General features: G+C 48.3%; 1 protein-coding gene across 1 annotated transcript in view; it reads left to right on the top strand.

Annotated features, from left to right (window-relative positions):
• The first annotated feature begins 1,922 nt into the window (after positions 1–1,922).
• LOC144830203 (retinol dehydrogenase 7-like) overlaps positions 1,923–19,356 on the top strand; it is a 154,554-nt gene continuing 137,120 nt past the window's right edge. Inside the window, exon 1 of the mRNA XM_078688892.1 lies at positions 1,923–2,078. The gene's annotated coding sequence lies outside the window, so the exon portion shown is untranslated. The remainder of the gene's footprint in view (positions 2,079–19,356) is intronic.

Genomic DNA, 19,356 nt, shown 5'->3' with positions numbered 1-19,356 from the left:
GTTCTTTGCACTCCACTTTATGCCACTCTACTGTATTCCACTCCACTCTATTCCACTCTATTCTACACCACTCTATGCCACTCTGTCACTACACTCCTCACAATGCCACTCAACGGCACTCTACGCCACTCTTCTCTTCGGCAGTCTACTTTACGCCACTTTATGTGACTCCACTCTAGTCTGCGCCACTCTAGTTTACGCCATTCCACTCTACACTGTTTCATGCCACTCTAATCTACGCGACTCTACTCCACAGCACTCCACGCAACTCTATGCCACTCCACTCCTCTCAACGCCACTCCCTTCTACTCCACTGCTCACCACCCCACCGCACTCTAGTGCACGCTACTTTATGCCACTCTACTCCACACCACTCAGTACCACTCCACTGTATACCACTCTAATGTATGCCACTCTACTGTACACCATGCCACTTCATTCTACGCCACTCCACTCTATGCCATTCCACTCCACTCTGTATGCAAATTCGTCTACAGAATGCCACTTTATGCCACTCTTGGGTACGCCATTCTACCCCATGCCAATCCATTCTATGGCATTCTACCCTACATCACTCCACTCAATGCCACTCTGCTGTGTGCCACTCCATTCCACTCTGTGGCACTCTACACCACTCTATTCTACTCCACTTAACTCTACTCAACTCTTCGCTTTTCTGCTCTTGTGGCTCTCTTCTTTACGCCACTCCGCTCCACACTGCCCCTCTCTACTCTAAGCCACTCTACTCCACTCCATACACTCAGCACACCCTACGCCACTGTAATCTATGCCACTTCACTATGCCTCTACTGTTTGCCACTCTAAGCCACTCCATTATATGCCACTCCCTGCCACACACTCTACTTTAAACCACTCCACTCTATGCCACCCAATTCCACCCTCCTCTATGCTGCTCTTCTCTTTGCCAGTCCACTACACTTTAGACCACTCTACTCTATGCCACTCTACTGTATGCAACTTTACTCTATGCCATACTACTCTATTCCGCTCTGCTGTATGCTACTCTACTGTATTTCACTCTACTATACACAACTACACTCTATTGTACCCCACTTCATTGTACACTCCACTCCAGCCACTATATGCCACTCCACTGTATGCCGCTCGATTCCACCCTCCTCTAAGCAATTCTCCTCTACGCCACAGCACTAACTTTTAGCCAAGCTGCTGCACAACATAGCTAAAAGACATTGGCAAATGCAATAGCTCCCATATAGGCGAGACCTATTGACTTTGCCGATCCTTGTGTAGCTATCTAATTCACTAATGGGAGCCGCATTTAATTTGGTGACTAGACATATTTTCTGTCCCAGTCCATCAGTGACTGAACGAGGTTATAGAGTTGCCCCTCACTTCCCAGTGAACCATCAGATACACTCTTAACTGAAGGCAGTGCTGTTGGCCCTTGCAGAGATCTCGAGTTGTCACCTGTCGGATGTGAATGGTTTGTGCTGGCCTGTCGATAAAAGATTGTCTATTCCTACGATAAGTGAATCAGATTTCCCAGCCGTTTCTTCTTGGCAGATAAACGTATCCGAATCTTTCTATTCCCTGAATCATGGCTTGCTTAGGAGGCGTCTCGGGGTGCGCTGCTGCCAAGATGCTGCCTCCTGACAGATGTGCACCACGCATGGGTTAAAATGTGACACAATCCATTCGAGGACTAACAGTTTTCCTTCCAGCACTATAAGTGTGCGCTCACAAACCCCAGCAAGTAAAGTACTGTTTACAAATCCAGACCGGGCTGAGGGTGTTGCCCATGACTCGGAGCCACTTGGCAGCTAGAGAGTGCCCATCCGTGCCAGGACCTGTGAGACGTTTGCTGGAGGACGCCCGAAAACCGCCCATGGGTGGATGGTTTTCTGAACCACCCCGCTGTCATTTGGTGCAAGGCGGCGGCGCACACCCGGACAGCGGTGAGAGATTTCTGGAAGGTGCACAATCTGCGCTTTATAGGTGTACTCCACCCTGGCACGTGCGACTGTCACATCGCGCGTGCTGAGAAGCCAGAGTTACCACCATCGGCTACTTGGTGAAGCGACGGCTTGCAGAGAGAGGTAAGGGTATATATATACATTCTGCACCTTACTGCCTGCGCAGAATCACACTGTTATTGAGTATTGTCGCTTTGAAAAGAGAGATAGTATATGATCAGGCCAGGCAGCCTGCTACTTTCATGCTAATATATAAGTCGAGCGCTTTACTGCCCTGGCATCTGCAAACTAATTTAGGATAAACGAATAGTACTGAATAATGAGAGTTACAAAGTATTCGTTAAGTGAGCGAAAATGCCAAGTCGACGTGCATGAACACAAATTGTGTGAGCTAGGTGGTCCTATCTCAGGTTCGTTAATTAGAGACCTAAGCACTTTTATTATGTAGTTAATAAAAAAAACACATTACAGAACGGTTTCCGATAAAAAAATGCATAGCAGAAATGTGGAACTCCAGCTATCTCCTTCTGTGCTCTTACTGAATGATATTTCTTCTGCTGATATCTCCGATCAGTTTTGTGCCCTCTGTTTGCTAAAAATATTGGGCCTCATTTATGAGAAGTGATCCATCGCTGCGTGAAAGCAGCGATGCGTCACTTCTCAGTGCGCCCTCCTTGCGACATAATTGATGCGTCATATTTACTGTATGACGCATCATGTCGCAAGGAGTTACAGCTACGTCAGAATCTGACGTATTTGTATGGCGCAAAAGTGACACATTGCTTCAGTCTGTCACAAATGTGGCGCAACTCCAGAAATGTGTCCTTTCACATGGGGCAAGCCCCATGTGAAAGGGCTTGCGCCAGTCTTACAGCTGCTGTGAGGCAGGCGTAAGATTTTGACGCATTTGAGTCCTAGAAGTGGCACAGTGAAATCTGGTAGATTTCACTGCGTCATTTCTCATCTTATCTTATCTTAAGGGGGTTTTCTAGCGCTCTGACACCATAAGTTTCCTGGCGCTGATTGGGTGCTGAGAGGTGTGAAAGAGAGGATCTAGCCAGATTGAGTGAAAAGACTAGTTTTCAGAAGTTTTCTGAATTCAAGAAGGGAGTTGGAAGAATTGAGCGGGAGGGACAACGGGCTCCAAGATTTGGGAGCCAAATAAGCAAATCTACGACCGCCGAATTTTTTTAGCTTGATTGAGGGAATAACTAAGAGCTGCCGGTGAGAGGACCGTAGGTTGCGTACCGGGCAATAAAGGGTGACCAGAGATTTAAGAAAGGCAGGAGAAGTCCCAGACACAGCTTTAAATGTCAGGCAGCCAATCTTAAACGCAGCCCTCTGTTCAACCGGCAACCAGTGGAGTTTGTGAAGTAGTGGTTTCGCAGACTGCCACTTAGGGATTTTATAGGCCAGTCTAGCCGCCTGGTTCTGCACGATTTGGAGCCTGTAGAAAAGGGATTTGGGTAGGCCGTGGTACAGAGAGTTTGAGAAATCCAGGCGAGAGAGCACCAGGGCAATCAAGACTTGTATCAGAGCCTCAGGTGTAAGGAGGTGGGAGACTTTCCTGATTTTCCTTAGCTGGAACATGCATGATGACACGACAGCACCCACCTGAGGCTTGAGGGAGAGCTCTGTGTCAATGATAGCCCCGAGACTCTTTGCTGACTTAGCCGGAGCAGGCGGGGAGCTAAGCTCCACCGGCCAAAACTGTGGGCCCCAGTATATGGGGCTGTTACCCTGGAGGATCAGCTCTGTTTTCCCCGGGTTCAACTTGACCCTTTCTTGCGTGGGAACACCCCCCTGCATACATTATACCTGGCGCAGGTATAATGTAGCGCAGGGGTTTGCAAAGTGACGCATCTACCTAGATGCGTCACTTTGTAAATATGGCACAACAAGGTGCATTTTTTACACTGCTGGTGCATCACAATAAGTGACGCACCAGTGGTGCAAAAGTGATGCACGGGCTCATAAACGTAGTGATTGCTAAAACAATCCTCCTTGTTTGCAGTAAAATGCCAAAGGTTTGTATCCAGTTCAAGGAGTATCTTGCAAATCATGTCCAGCACCCCCGGGACTTACCTGTGACCAACCCATCCACCGGTGAAGGCCCTTTTGGACCCAGCTCAAGCACCTCAACACCCTCCTCGTGTCTCTCCTTCTTGCTTTCCCTCTCCACCTCTCTAGCGGCGGCTCCTCCGCTATGGCGGAGAAGTGCAACCCCCACAAAAACATCACGAAAGGAAAAATAAAATGATAATAAACACTCATTTTATTTTTCCTTTCCTGGTAGTCTTGAGGGCAGGTCCTGGGGAGTGACAGGCACTTAGGAGAGTGGTAGTGCACTCCCTTCACTGCACATGATTGTTTAGCTGGCTGTCTGAGGCTGGCTAAACCATCATACGCAGTGAAAGCTTTCTCCAATCAAGCAACGCAGCTGGGTTGTAGAGCGCAGACACAGACTCCCAGTCTGTCATGGAGCGCAAATCAATGGCGCTCAGGCCAATCCTGAAGCTACTCTCATGCGTGAGTGCAGCTTCAGGATTGGCCACAGGGCATTCTGGGAGCCTGTGCCGCCTGGAGAAGAGGAGCAGGAGAGCGTGACAAAGCTGGCTGCAGGTAAAACAAGCATTTACAATGCAACGGTCTTCCCTTTGCAAAAGTTAGAGCTATTGGTATTTTTTTATTTATGCGTTGGTTTTGAAAACAGATAAATAAATGGCATTGTCATTTACAATGCCAATAGCATAATCTCTCGCAAATGTGAGACCTATTACATTTGCACCCACACACACACAGAGCCACACACACACACGTCGTGGTGTCACATGCAACTAACAACGATATACAAAGCCAATAGTCCTGACTTCTTGTATCATGTATCTAGATGCAATGACAAACAGCAAAATACAAGCTCGGCGGACTACTATGCTAAGCCACGCTCTTAATTACACTGGCCACGCCCCTTTGAGAGAACCTCCAGTTTTTTCATCCCACTCAAAGCCCTGCATTCGCCCATTCATTCACTGCCACAGAAGTGGACACATTCGCCTAATATGGGAAATACTACTTGAAGCACCTAATTTAGCCTAATCAGTCTGCAATCAGCAGCGGGACAGTCACACCTAGACAACAAAATGTGACGTCATACCGATAGAACACTGCGCTGCAGGGACGCAAACAACAATCAGTCATATTATATAAATGAGTTTGAATTGCTCACACAGTTACGATTTGCATTCGTTCAAAAGAGTTCTCTGATCTTGTTTACTGCTTGCAAAAGGACCAGCCATGCGAAAGAGATTCATCCATTAGCCTCCCTGATCAGACGAAAAGAGTTATTTAAAGGCAGTAAATTCAGGAATGCACGGATGAGATCAGGTGATGAAGGCAAACATGTCTTAACAGGATAACAGAGCAACACGGATCGAGTATGGGAGTCACATTCTGACTCATCGGGAGGGGGGGGCTAAACTGCAGCAGGGGTGAGATGATGGGAATGCACAGTGCAGCGGACCGTTGGTGCAGGGAGGTGGTGGGTGGGGGGAGGGGTCAAGACAGTGCTGGACATGGAGAGTGGTTGGCTAGCTCGCAGTACTGCCACATAGTTCACACGTACTCGGCTTTTCTGGTAAAGTTGCTAGGCTCTTATTAACATTTTAAAAAGAGCAGACAAGAACTATTACACTTTAATAGCGACAGTGCAGACAAAAGTCGGTAAAGTTTTTCCACGTTTGATAGGAAAACTCCTGCTTTTACCAATGGGACAGGCTTGCAATGGGTTGTGCAAATCGATGCACCGGGGCCGCTATGCTTTCAACGAGATAGTAGTGACTTTTTGAAGCAGGTAAAATAATGACTTTCATTGAAAAAAACCAGATAAGGCTAATATCATGAAACTGTGCTGCACAATTCCCACGCTTAAAGCATTCCAAGTCGCACAAACAAACAGAGCCATTCGGATAAAGCGTGTGCAAACTAACACTGATGTGGGACGTGAGAGGCGACTGCCTGGTGAGACAAGCTCTCGGTATTACTCGTGTCTGAAGATCAAACAACGGTTGCAGAAGTGGGGCCCGCGAACACCCTCAGACACGCACACGGTGGGATTGGGATTTTAATTATGGCTTTTATATAGCGCGACAAGATCCCGCAGAATATCAGTGCGCTCGAGAAGGTGCAAACTAACTGGCTTCTGTTGCCCACTTCAAACAACAAGCCATTTTTAGCCGCCAGTGGGGGGCGGCGGGGGCTCGTCGTTGAAAGCCCAATTGTGCCGCATGTTTTACTCCCCGGTGGATGCTGCTGAAAGTACATTCCCATTTGAAGCTTTGAAATATGTTTTTAACATAAATCCTTAGTCTACCCATAAATCTAACATTCTGATCGGATGGTTCCCGCATACTTTAGAACGCTCGCTGTGAATTTGCGACATGTAGGGATTTTGTTGAAATATTTCCTGGTCTGTGTCAGTCAATATATTTACATGTTTGGAGCTCCTAGGCCTCGCAAGATTCCAAGTTCCTCCACACCATTATTTATTAATTGTATGCGTTTTTATAGCGCAGACTTTTCCCGAAGGTGTCAGAGCGCTTCATAATAGGAACAGAACTGATACATGAGGAGACCATTTCATCAGGTGGGGGGTCCGCAATGTAAGGTCTGCGGAGGCCCGCGCCCCCCGCCAGCGGGCGGCCATAACTGCTCCCATGGTCGGGTCCCTCAGGCAACCCAGAGGCATTGGAGCGCTTCGCCTGAGCACCTTATTAGCATATAAATCCTGAGTCTACCCATAAATCGAACATTCTGAACGGATGGTTCCCGCATACTTTAGAACGTTCGCTTTGAATTTGCGACATGTAGGGATTTTGTTGAAATATTTTCTGGTCTGTGTCGGTAAATATATTTACATGTTTGGAGCTCCTAGGCCTCCCAAGACTCCAAGGGGCATATTACCAAGCTATAGCGATAATTATCGCTAAGCTTGGTTAGCGGGAATTAAAATATCGTCGCGCTCCGACGATTTTTACCGCTGAGATACCTTGATATTATTGAGGTTTATCTCAAAAGCGGTAAAAATCATGGGAAATAGATGAATATCGCTGTAAAATCAGCGATATTCATGCATTATCGTGACAATGCTCTTAGCCATGTTATCCACCTTCCATTGGATAACATGGCTAAGATCTGCTCTGGGAAGGCGATGGCTTTTAGAGATAATCGCGCTTAGCGCGATTATTTCCAAAAGTTGGTACTAGGGGATAGCGATGTTAGCGACTGTTTCCAGTCGCTAACATCTTGGCACGCCCACTTTGCATGTCATTAGCGATAATCATCGCTGACATGCAGAGGGGGCCCCTAAATGCCCGCTATCGCCTATTAGCTGTTGCTAACTGGTGTTAGCGACAGCTAGGTAATAGGGCGATAAAATTATCGCCGCTTTAGCGGGAAAAATTCCCGCTAAAGCTGCGATAATGCCGTTGGTAATATGCCCCCAAGTTCCTCCACACCATTATTTATTAATTTTATGAGTTTTTATATAGCACAGACTTTTACCAAAGGTGTCAGAGCGCTTCATAATAGGAACATAACTGATACATGAGGAGACCATTTCATCAGGTGGGGGGTCCGCAATGTGAGGTCTGCGGCTGCTCGCGGCACCCGCCAGTGGTGACCTCGGCGGGCAGCCATAACTGCTCCCATGTTCGGGTCCCTCAGGCAACCCACAGGCATTGGAGCACTGCGCCTGAGCACCTTATTAGCATACACGTTCAGGCGACACTAGGATGTGGAGGGAGGGGGGCGGAACGACCAGAGCACTGTGAACCACTTGCCAACAAACACTGCACAAGCCCCCCCCACCAGGACAGGGATGCCCGTGCGGGCGAAGCGCAGTCCACAGGGAGGTGGGGTGCCCCAGCGGTATTGGGGGCGGGGCGCCGGCCGGATCTGATGAACCCTCCGGCGACCCTCAGCATTTCCTGGGGAGCCTGGTGGGTGCAGACTATACGACCACGCCACTAATGGGGAAGAGGGGGGTTAAGCCGCGACCACAGCGCTCCAACCCTCTCCCCCCCTGAATTATTTCTGCCTCCTACGCCGCTCTCCAGCCCCTGGTAATTATGGCGCGTGGAGCAGACCTATTGGGTGCTAAACATTTAATGGCGCAGACCTATTGGGTGCTAAACATTTAATGGCGCATTCGCGCATCATGAGGATCATCGCTGCGAGGCAGCTGCCCCCATAAGCGAGGGGGGTAAGACAGGCCCTTACTCTAGGGAATGTGGCCGCTTGTGTCCATTTGTAAGGCAAGCTGTTTGGGGAGCAGTGACTCCCACTGTACTTTTCACATTACCCTCGGCCTCATGGGGACGAGGAGGGCCGCGGTTCGTCGGATGTTTTCTCAGGCTCACCGGAACACTCTTAAATGCCGACATGACCTTGTAGTGTGGCTAAAATGCTACTGGGCCACCATTCTTTCATAACGGCCAGTGCTCATTTGAAATTGGCCAATACGGGAGACCTTGGAACATCGCTCTGCAGCATGGGGCAGGACCAGTAAAACCGCGCAGCCCATCCCGGCAACAGACACATTGGAAATGAGAAAAACATGGCGTAAAAAAAAATAATAACTACCGCCCACCGCCGCATGACGTTCTAAAAGGGGCGGAATGAGAAAAAATCTACGGAACGCCCACGTATCTGCTCGGAGAATAATGGACAGATCTCTCTTCCGATGGCTAGCCTCCATTTATGGAGCTAGCCAATGGAAGAGACAGGCGGGACAAAGCCCCGTACTTCTAAACAAAAGATTTCACCTGCACGAACACTGCTGCGCAGTGGACGCCAGGCAAAACCTAAAAACAATTCCCACCCGCAATCCCTATGCCCCACCACCACCCCTCGCCCTGTCACTTGTCCAGCACACCCGCCACTACTGCAGCTCTCTCTCACTCCCTAGGACCTCTAGTGCCATATTCCTCTCTCTCTTTGTGACCTCCTGTGCCCTTTTTGTGCCGTTTCATCGCTCCCCTTTTGACCGCTCTGCCCCGTCTTTCACTCTCTCTGACTTGTTTGTGCCATTTTCCTCTCAGTTGCACTCTTTGTGACTTTTGTGTTGTTTTTCATCCCTCTCTTTTCAACTTTTTTCTGTTCTTTCTCTCTCTCTCTTTTGTGAATGTTTGTGCCGCTTTTCATCTCCATCTTCCCCTCCTTGGTGCCTTTTATGCCATTTTCCCTCTCTCACTCTTTTGTTACCTTTTGTGCTGCTCACCCTTTGTTTCCTGTCAGCCCTCTGGTCCGCTGCTTTTTTTGTTTTTTCCCGCTCTCTCTGTATTTGTATGCCCCTTCCAAGCCCATCGCACCTCCCTATCCCTGCCCACCACCCCTGCGTTCCTTTCCCCTCCCAGGACCTAGTTAATGGCGGGAGCAGTACGGTCCGCCACTGGCGTACCAAAGGCACACCAAAGGAAAAAGACAGCCTGTGTCCGGATGTGCTTGGACCTCGCGCAGCACCACAAACTCTGGTACGACCAATCCCCAGCGATACTCAGCAGCTCTTTTCCAGACTCTCACCAGGGACGCCAGTCTCCACACTGCTGCTGCACTGCACAATGCATAAGGACCCTTCTTGTGCACCCCCTCCTGCGTCACATGCCGCAGCTCATCCACCACACAAACACCACCAACACCCATACCAGCAATACCCAGAGCACGACCAACTCCCCCTAACAAACATGCAAGCCAAGACACACTGACATGCATGCTCCTTAACAAAGCTCGCTCAGCAACCACACCACGAACATCTAGGACCTCACATCCCAGATCTCCTCTTTGTTATGGAGACATGGCTAACCTCAGCATTACCACCTGACATCGCCATGGCCATACCGGCTGGATACAATATTGCAAGACATGCTGTGTAAACGTAGGGGCAAATTATCAAGGAACAACGTTAAAATTATTGCCGCTTTAGCGGCAGGAAACTGCAGCTAAAACGGTGATAATGGGCTTGATAATATGCCGTAGAGAATTCCAATAGAAGCCCATGTTCTGGTTTGAACATGGGCTTCTATTGGAATTCTCAAGGGCATATTATCAAACTCATTATCGCCGTTTTAGCGGCAGTTTCCTGCCGCTAACGTGGCAATAATTTTTCTTGATAATATGCCCCTAATTTTTTAAGCTTAGATCTACAAGATCTGACTTTCTTCTCCACAGATGCCGGCACTTAGTTCAGTGCACCAAAGATTGAATGTGAAAGTCCAGATTGTTTTAGCCCCACACAACCTCTCACAACTCTGGTTGATGTGGTGCCAGTGTTTTTCAGGTTACTAAGAGTTCCATAAAGGTTACAGGGATGCATTGGTAATTCAGACCCAGTTTCAATCTTTCACACACAAGCACTGCACTAAGTAAGAGATACTTTATGGTTAATATTGCTTATTTTAACGTTCTAATTCTGTTGCTTAGCACATGAAAAGTAACCACACAATATATGATTCATAAAGCACTGAGGCATGTGACTAAAATGAGCATAATATGAACATTTCTAATGTAACAAGAAATTAATTTTTCACACTAACAACCTAACACCATACACCTACTTCTTTGAGCTAAACTATGAGAGTATGGAGTAGAGTAATTTGTATCTAGAGTTTCTTGGAAGACAAAGTACTGCATGCCTGTTTACAGCAAAATGCTGTGATTATCTGGAGGACTGGACCCGAGTGTCTTTCAAAATAAAACACACAACAGCTGGGCTCAGCTCTTTTCCTCTCGGTGTGTCATCAACATTCAGTAAGGGATTGAAGGCAGAAGCAGCATGTCGATTGGGCAGGTTCTATCAGGAGAATCTCTCATCTGCACATCTCTCTGATCAATTAATTATCTAAGTGCATAAAACATACATATCGGTGTAATATGGAAATAAAAATAGCATATGTAGGATAAATATGAGCATTTGATAAACATAAGGGACATAAAAGACATGTAAATGTTATTATAAAATCAACCTAAAAGCATTGCATGAATATTAGCTTAGGTCTTGACAGTTGTGAGCTGAAAAGAGAAACCTATTAAGACTTTTACAACACATACACACTTTTTTCTAGGGAGGTGATTGTCGACCAATAAACACATCATATCCAAAATCGCATATGCCAATTGGGAAAAATGATGCAGTTTATTTTAAAAAGAAAAACAGTTTTCTTTTTTTTTACTGTGAGTTTATAATTTTCATCAGTATTCACTACAACCACATTGTCTATAGCATCATTTGGTTCACTTACAGTGTAAGTGAGATCATGGGAGAGCTGAGCCAATGAATGTGTGGCATCCATAGTATTTTCTGTATCCATGGGATTGTTCTTGCCGGCACCATCGTTCATGTTGCCATTGCTTGTTATCGTTGGCTCTGAGGTTAGTTGGCTTGCTAACGGTTGTAACTCTAAAGCACTCTAAGATGGCTAGAGTGTTTCATGTAGAGGCTCGGACTCGATAGCCTGCCAATAAAATAACCAATCATCAAGCAGTTCATCCAGATAATGGTGGGTGTAATCCATCATAACGAACATCCAGTAACAATGGCAAAGGCATGGCTTCATATTGTCTCTGGTGTGTATACAGGGGTTGCGTATCACCACTACACTATATAGAAAACCTACTGACTAGAACAGTCTGTTGTTATTCAGCAGCCACCACCCAAGAGCCCAAAAACAACATCTACCTTTCGGGCAGTTCCTTCGTATCAGAATGACTGTAGCTCAGTGGCAGATTTCCAAAGGGAGTCCAATACCCTAGCAGAAGATTTATGCAAAAGAGATTACCCTAACCGTAATATCGCACTCTCATTGAAAAGGGCCAGGAACAACAACCGAGAAGCCCTACTAGAATTCAGAAAAAAGGCCCCTGTGAATCGTTCACATGTGTTACTACTTTTACCCCGGACTCGAATCGATTGAGGACTATCATCAACAAACACTGGGGCATTCTGAATACAGGCACTTTGAACCTCCCCACTCCCAGATTCGTGTTCAAACGTACATGCAATCGCAAAGACATGCTCATACGTACTAGGCCGAGAATCCAAAACACTAATGTACAGAGATATTTGTGGGACTTACCACCAGTTGTGGGACACCACCCTTGTGGATCCTGTTCAATTTGTCCATTTACAAAGGTCACAAAAGATATGACATTCACAAATGGGTTTAAGTGGGAATTCAAGAAACACATTAACTGCAACTCAGCAAATTGTATTTATATGCTAACCTGTCCCTGTGGACTCCCATACTTAGGGATGACCACTAGACCCGTGAAAACCAGGATCACGGAACGCAGGAGTAATTTTAGACACCATAAAACCAACATGAAGATGACAACACATTTTGAGCACCACAAACATTCTCCCGATTCACTACGCTGGGTCAAACCAGAAGTGCACCCTGGCATGAACAAAAACACACTGTTCCGTATGGAACAAAGATGGGTGCTGAGACTGACCTCAGATAAGGAGGGATTGAATGAGGATATCCCTTGGTGTTTACTAACTAGATAAACGACCATGTCCTTAACCTTTTGTAAATTCATATATTTGTTTAACCCCCTGGCTAATATCAATTGACAGCAAACTCATTTGGCCTCCACTACGAGTTGTATTGGCCGAATCTGACTTTCCTAATATGGCGCCCACAGTCATACACATGAAGATTAACGCTTCGGCACATTCACTACTACATCTACTTTGGCGCTTAGCCTATACCTGTTTTCCATTTTGACAGACATGGTGCAATGAAGTCAGTATGTTTACATAGCACATTCACTCTTTTTAAAGATATTGAGCGTTTTACACAGATCGTCAATCCCAATATGGCGCCCAAGGTACAATGAGGTACATGATACAATGAGGTCAGCGAGCTAGCCAGTACATTTACATAGCGCATTCACTTGTTTTAAAGCTATCCCCCTGGACCCCGACCACAGTTCAGCGACTCCATCGCCAACTTCGGCAGCACACACGCCCTCGACTCCACGGACTACATCCTCCTTGGGGACCTGAACTTCCACCTCGAGAACAACAACACCTCCAACTCTTCTACCCTGATTGACAACCTCGCCAACCTCGGACTCAGACAACTCATCACAACACCCACCCACTCCGCCGGCCCCGCGCTTGACCCCATCTTCTCAGCAAGCTCTCACGTCGTCTTCAACCACACCACCGAACTTCACTGAACCGACTACCGCTCTATCCACTTCACCTTCCAGAACCCCACCACACACCACCACACCCAGCAAATGCCTAGCTGCCGCTGGAGCAAAGTCACAGACAACCAGCTAACCACCACCCTCGCCCAGAGCCCACCCGCAGACCCGATCGACCCCGACGCCGCAGCGGGCAACCTCAGACAGTGGATCAATGACTGTGCCAACAGCCTCGTCCCACTCAAGAAGCACCCCAACACCCACACCAGCAAGAAAACCAGCTGGTTCACGAAAGACCTCCAGGCCTCCAAGCGAACCAGCCCAAAACTAAAAAAAAATGGATCTGTGAATGAACACCAGAAAGCTACACAGCCCACAAGAACGCCACCCGCAGACACCACCACCTCATCACATCCGCCAAAAGGACCTCCTTCAAAGACCGCCTAGACAACAACGCACACAACAGCAAAGAGCTCTTCAATATTGTGAAGGAACTCTCCAACCCCAGCTCCAACACCAATGACGTCCCACCCTCACAAGACTTGTGCGACTCGCTGGCCACCTTCTTCCATCACAAGATCGTAGACATCCACGAAAGCTTCGACGACGTCACCACCCCGGCAACCACTGAGACCCCGGCTCCCACGACCACTACCCACACCAACCGCCTGCTCTCCTGGACCAACATCAACGACAACAACACCAACAAGATCATGAACACCATCCACTCCGGATCCCCGGAAGACCCCTGCCCACACCACATCTTCAACAAAGCCAGCAGCACCATCGCACCCCATCTCCGGAAAACCATCAACATCTCCTTCGAGACAGCAACCTTCCCGGAAAGCTGGAAGCACGCAGAGATCAATGCCTTACTCGAAAAACCCAAGGCGGACCCCAAGGACCTCAAGAACTTCCAACCCATCTCCCTGCTGCCATTCCCGGCGAAGGTCATCGAACAGGCCGTCAACAAACAACTGACCAGCTTCCTCGAGGAGAACAGCATCCTGGACCCATCCCAGTCCGGGTTCCGCAGCAACCACAGCACCGAAACTGCCCTCATCGCCACCACCGATGACATCAGGAACCTGCTAGAGAATGGAGAAACCGCGGCCCTCATCCTCCTAGACCTGTCAGCTGCCTTCGACACTGTTTGCCACCGCTCACTACAAATACACCTCTACGACGCCGGAATCCAAGAGAAGGCCCTGGACTGGACCTCCTCCTTCCTCTCCAGCAGAACACAGAGCGTCCGCCTCCCCCCTTCTGCTCCGATGCCACCGGGATTATCTGCGGCGTACCCCAAGACTCATCCCTCAGCCCAAAGTTGTTCAACGTCTACATGGCACTGCTCGCCCACGTTGCACGACGGCACGACCTCAACATCATCTCCTACGCTGACGACACCCAGCTGATCCTCTACCTCACCAAAGACCCCCACACCGCCAAAACCAACCTCCACAAAGGAATGAAGGCCGTCGCCGACTGGATGAGGAACAGCCGACTGAAGCTGAACTCGGACAAGACGGGGGTCCTCATCCTCGGATCCACCCCCTTGACCTGGGATGACTACTGGTGGCCGACTGCACTAGGAACACCTCCAAAACCCACCGACGACGCACGCAACCTAAGGATCATCCTCGACTCTACCCTCTCCATGACGAAGCAGGTCAACGCCTTCTCCTCCTCCTGCTTCAACACCCTCCGCATGCTTCGCAGGATCTTTAAGTGGATCCCCACTGAAACGAGAAGGACGGTCACCCAGGCCCTCGTCACCAGTAGACTGGACTATGGAAACGCTCTCTATGCAAGAGCCCCGGCCAAACTCCTGAAACGGCTCCAACGCATCCAGAATGGCCTCCGCACGCCTAATCCTCGACATCCCTCGCCACAGCCACATCACACCCCACCTGAGAGACCTACACTGGCTCCCTGTCAACAAGAGGATAACCTTCAAACTCCTCACCCACGCACATAAGGCACTCCACAACACCCATCCAGCGTACCTCAACAGCCGGCTCAGCTTTTACACCCCTCGCCACCGTCCGCCGTATCCGAAGAGTGGCCGACGACAGCAGATAATTCTCCCACCTCGCTGCCAAGACATGGAACGCCCTCCCCATCCGCCTACAGCAGACTGAAGACCTTCTGCCCTTCAGGAGACTACTCAAGACCTGGCTCTTGGAACAGTAGCAGCTCCCCCACCCCCGGCGCCTTGAGAGCCTCACGGGTATATAGTGCGCTTTACAAATGCATTGATTGATTACACAGATCGTAAATCCCAATATTGCAGCCATGATACAATGAGGTCAGCGCGCTAGCGTATTCCCCTTTGAATCAGGTGGCCCCGCCCCATCCCAATGCTGGCCGGGAGCATAACTACGCCATGCAACTGCTGGCAGGTACCTCCTCCCTACCCCTCAGGTACGACCTGAGGGGTAGGTCGACCGCCGCACGAGCGCAGAAGACACGTGAATAAGAGATACCTGGCTTATGATTAACCCAGGCGGTGTCGTTTAAAATGAGCACTTTTAGCTCATGTGTTTATGGGTCGTGGGCTATTTGGACTGGGCGCCAAGGCGTGCACAATGGCAACTTGCTGGGAACGCTGCCCCACCCCTCAAGGCCCCAGTGAAGAGCACGCCCTCAGCAACTGCCTCAGAGGTGTTCTCAGTTTGGGTTAGGGGGGTGCTGCGCTAAGCCCGCTTTGACTGACAGGGCCTGAGCACGCAGTAGTAGCGCTCGCGGGTTATCTGTGCGCTAAGGCATGCACAACGGCAACCCGCTGTGAACGCTGCCCCCACCATGACACTAATAAACATCACTCCCTTCACAATTGCCTTCGTGATACTATAGGTTGGATCAGGAGGATGCTGCACTATATCCGCAGTGACCGACAAGGCCTGAGCACACAGTAATGACGCTCATATATACTCCACGCAGCCATATGTGTTTTTTAAGGGACTGCACCGCTGGGTCCTGAGCTATGTTATACCGTGGAGAAACCTACTGCCATTCAGTTTCTGATTTTCTCTGTGTATACATTTTTTACATTCTTTACCTTCTAGGACACTGTACTATTCAGTGTCAACATCTGTGGGAACACATTGCTTCAAAAATTTGACCCATACTGGGTGAGTCTATATTTGTGCACAGCACACTGTGATCTCTCGGTTGTTTTTATTTAGTTGCCAAATGTATGGTCACAAACACCTTAGTGTGATGCATGTGTTTTCCGCACTATTGAAGTGTTGCACTATCAATTGTAATAGTGTTATAGATGCTGATTTGGCATAATACAGTAAATGTTATAATCTTTTTCTTATTACAGGTGATGGTCTAGATCTACAGGTACCACTTTTTAGGGTGCTGTATGGGTGGTCACTTACTTTCACTGCACTGGACCACCACCAAAAATTGTAGATTGATCGGACATCGGTCGTGAAGAATTGCCGTCCACACGACTTAATGGAAAGAAACATGTTGACCTGACTTCACAGCGCAGTACCCTGTAAACTAACAGCAGGGGTGCGCCAATTTTTCTTTTAATCAGGAGAGCGGGCACATTCATTAAAATTGTTCTGAGTGGACTTCCTGTTTTAATCCCACAATTCCACAACTACACTCACTAGGGCCCTCACATGCACTGCACCCAAAGGCCAGGACAAAAGATCTCCGCTGAAAGGCCCCATTATGGGTGCCGATCTGGTATTGGGGGGCCGACCCGACGAGGAGCAGACCCAATGATGAAGCAAGACATCTAGCTGACTGGGTGTGTGAGGGTCTTTTTCCGAAAGGAGGACATTTTCTCCTGCCTACAGAAAGCATAGTACTTCTCCACATACACATCTACCTGTACTGTCCTTTAGGAACAGCATACCACTCTGCTTTGTATTGTGTATGGGCTTGTATGCTGGACCTGGTTAAAAAAGCCCTTGGTTCCTGCCTTATTGTTTACATATACAGGGGTTGTACCGGAGAATCCATGTCAAGGAAACCACAGGGGGCTGCTTCAAAGGTAAAACTAGAATTATTGCAGGTAGACAGTTCATAGCCAGAAAACAGGTTTTACCTGCTTAGTGTTCCCTTTGCGCAAAGTTGGCATTCAATTATCACCTAGTATGGAATGCAACACACATCCCAAATAGCATGCCATGTTTTATCCACATTTTTGTTCAGCTGGATACGTGTACTCAATGTTATTGATTTCCAGGTCAGATCAGATGGCAATCGGCCATTCCAACAATGACATTCGAACGTATCCTCCGGGTGCACTTAGAAATTCCCAATTTCAGACACGCCGCCGCGGTAAAAACAATCAGCCCCAAACATCATGCAAACGTCATGCAATCCAACGCTCTTAGCAGCAGCATAACATATTACAATCCTTGCATTATATGCATCGGTACTCCATCAACTCCCTCCAAATATGCCGATGCGGTGTTAAAACACCAAGAAAGCGTCTGCAGAAACCAGAACCCAACGCGCGAGAAGGAAGCCACGAAACAAATCCAGACCCAATGCAGCACTTTACTTTCAAAGCTACCGCCGCGACGTTCTGGTTTCACGTGTGATTTCTCGGGCATGTAAGAGCTGGTTACGAGATTAGAATGCCAGGCACGGGGTGGTGGCACAAACAGCGTTCCTGATGTTTCTCTGCCGTGAAAAGGATCTATCCGCCTTCCTCAAATCACACCGGAAAAGGTGCACCAGCTGCAAACCGAGCAGAAACCCTACCTTGTTTGCCGTGCTTTGCCCTGTGTCAATGTGGAGGAACCGCAGCTTTTGAAGTCGTGCCCGCATCTCACCGCTCCTCACTGAGGAGGCGACAAAAAGCAATCCGAAAGTTTTCCAGAAGAGGATTTGTGCCTCCCATATTGCTCCTAAAGAAAAGCACAGAGGTCCCAAGAGAATAATAAAATATTTATAAAAAACTTACCTTGGCTTCCCGCGCTGACTCCCGACTCGAGTCCCGAGACTGCAGACTCCCGCCGTCCTGGATTTTGAATGCCGCCGCTGCGTCCGACGTGGTGTGGGCTCTCGTCACTGAAGGCTGCAGGCAGCCTCCCTCCCCTCCATGGCAGCCGGCGCTGATTGGTTCGGCCGGCTGCCCTAACCGCGTCATTTCTCCTAGTCTGCATCCTGCAGAACGGAGAGTGGGAGGTGGTTTGGGGGAGCGGCTTGCCCACTGTTGCTAATACTGTCCGTTTGGACAGCCTCTCAGGCTGTCCAAACAGTCAGTATTAACAACAGTGGGCAAGCCACTCCCCCAAGCCACTCCCCCCTGCCCTGAGGCTCGAGTAACCAGGAAGTTCTGCTGACTGCTTTCTCGCCGTGCGAGAAGGGCAGGCAGAAACAAATGGTAGTTATAAATAAATAACTACCATTTGTTTCTGCCTTCTTCTCGCACGGCGAGAAAGCAAGGGGGGCGGCGCCCAAACGCCCCCATGGAAGAACCGCCACTGTTTGTAAGATGTCAGCAAAGCACGTCGAATATTTTGTCTGCTACAGTCTTTGAATCTTTGAAGCCTGTTCTGGCTGTCTCTAGGTTATAAGCTTCTGACACGGAAGTCAAAGGGACTTTTTTAGTAGTAATATTGATACTGATTTGCTAAGTTCATCAAAATGTATGTCCTTCAACTCGTTACTGGGCAAGGGAGCACCTTGGTTACATGATGTGGGGGTGGGTACAAGGTTCTTCCACAGCAGTGTATTGTTTCAGAAATAATCACGTAAAGTTGGCCAGGTTCCAAACCACAACTGATATTAGTTCGCATTACATAGGAACCATTAAACAATAGCTCATGGTGAACGGGGATGATTGAAATAAGAATAACCGATAGGGAACAAGTGAGCCCAGGCATCAACGCATTAGGCTTTCTATTCAATTACATAGAATCACATAAAAGTAAATGGTAGAGAGGGTTCCTGAAACTGCCAATCCAGATAAACACTGGATCATCTTCAGTTTAATACATCTGAGAGAAATCAAATTTCCATGAATGAAATATTTGTGAATTGTGCATTTTTTCATACCAGTCTAATGAGGTGTACTTGTGGCAGTTGTGAAAATAACAACTGTATTCGGCAAGGAAAGGACTTCTTGTATTAACCAAGTGATAAGTGGAGTTTCACTTATAGAAATAGGTGTTTCCTTTAATTTTTAACTTTTCATCAAGGTGTAAGTAGACTC

This window comes from Lissotriton helveticus, chromosome 1_1 (genome assembly GCF_964261635.1).
Source record: "Lissotriton helveticus chromosome 1_1, aLisHel1.1, whole genome shotgun sequence".
Lineage (NCBI taxonomy): Eukaryota > Metazoa > Chordata > Amphibia > Caudata > Salamandridae > Lissotriton > Lissotriton helveticus.
The sequence above is the reverse complement of the archived record's forward strand: the minus strand, read 5'-3'. Positions and strand labels throughout refer to the sequence as shown.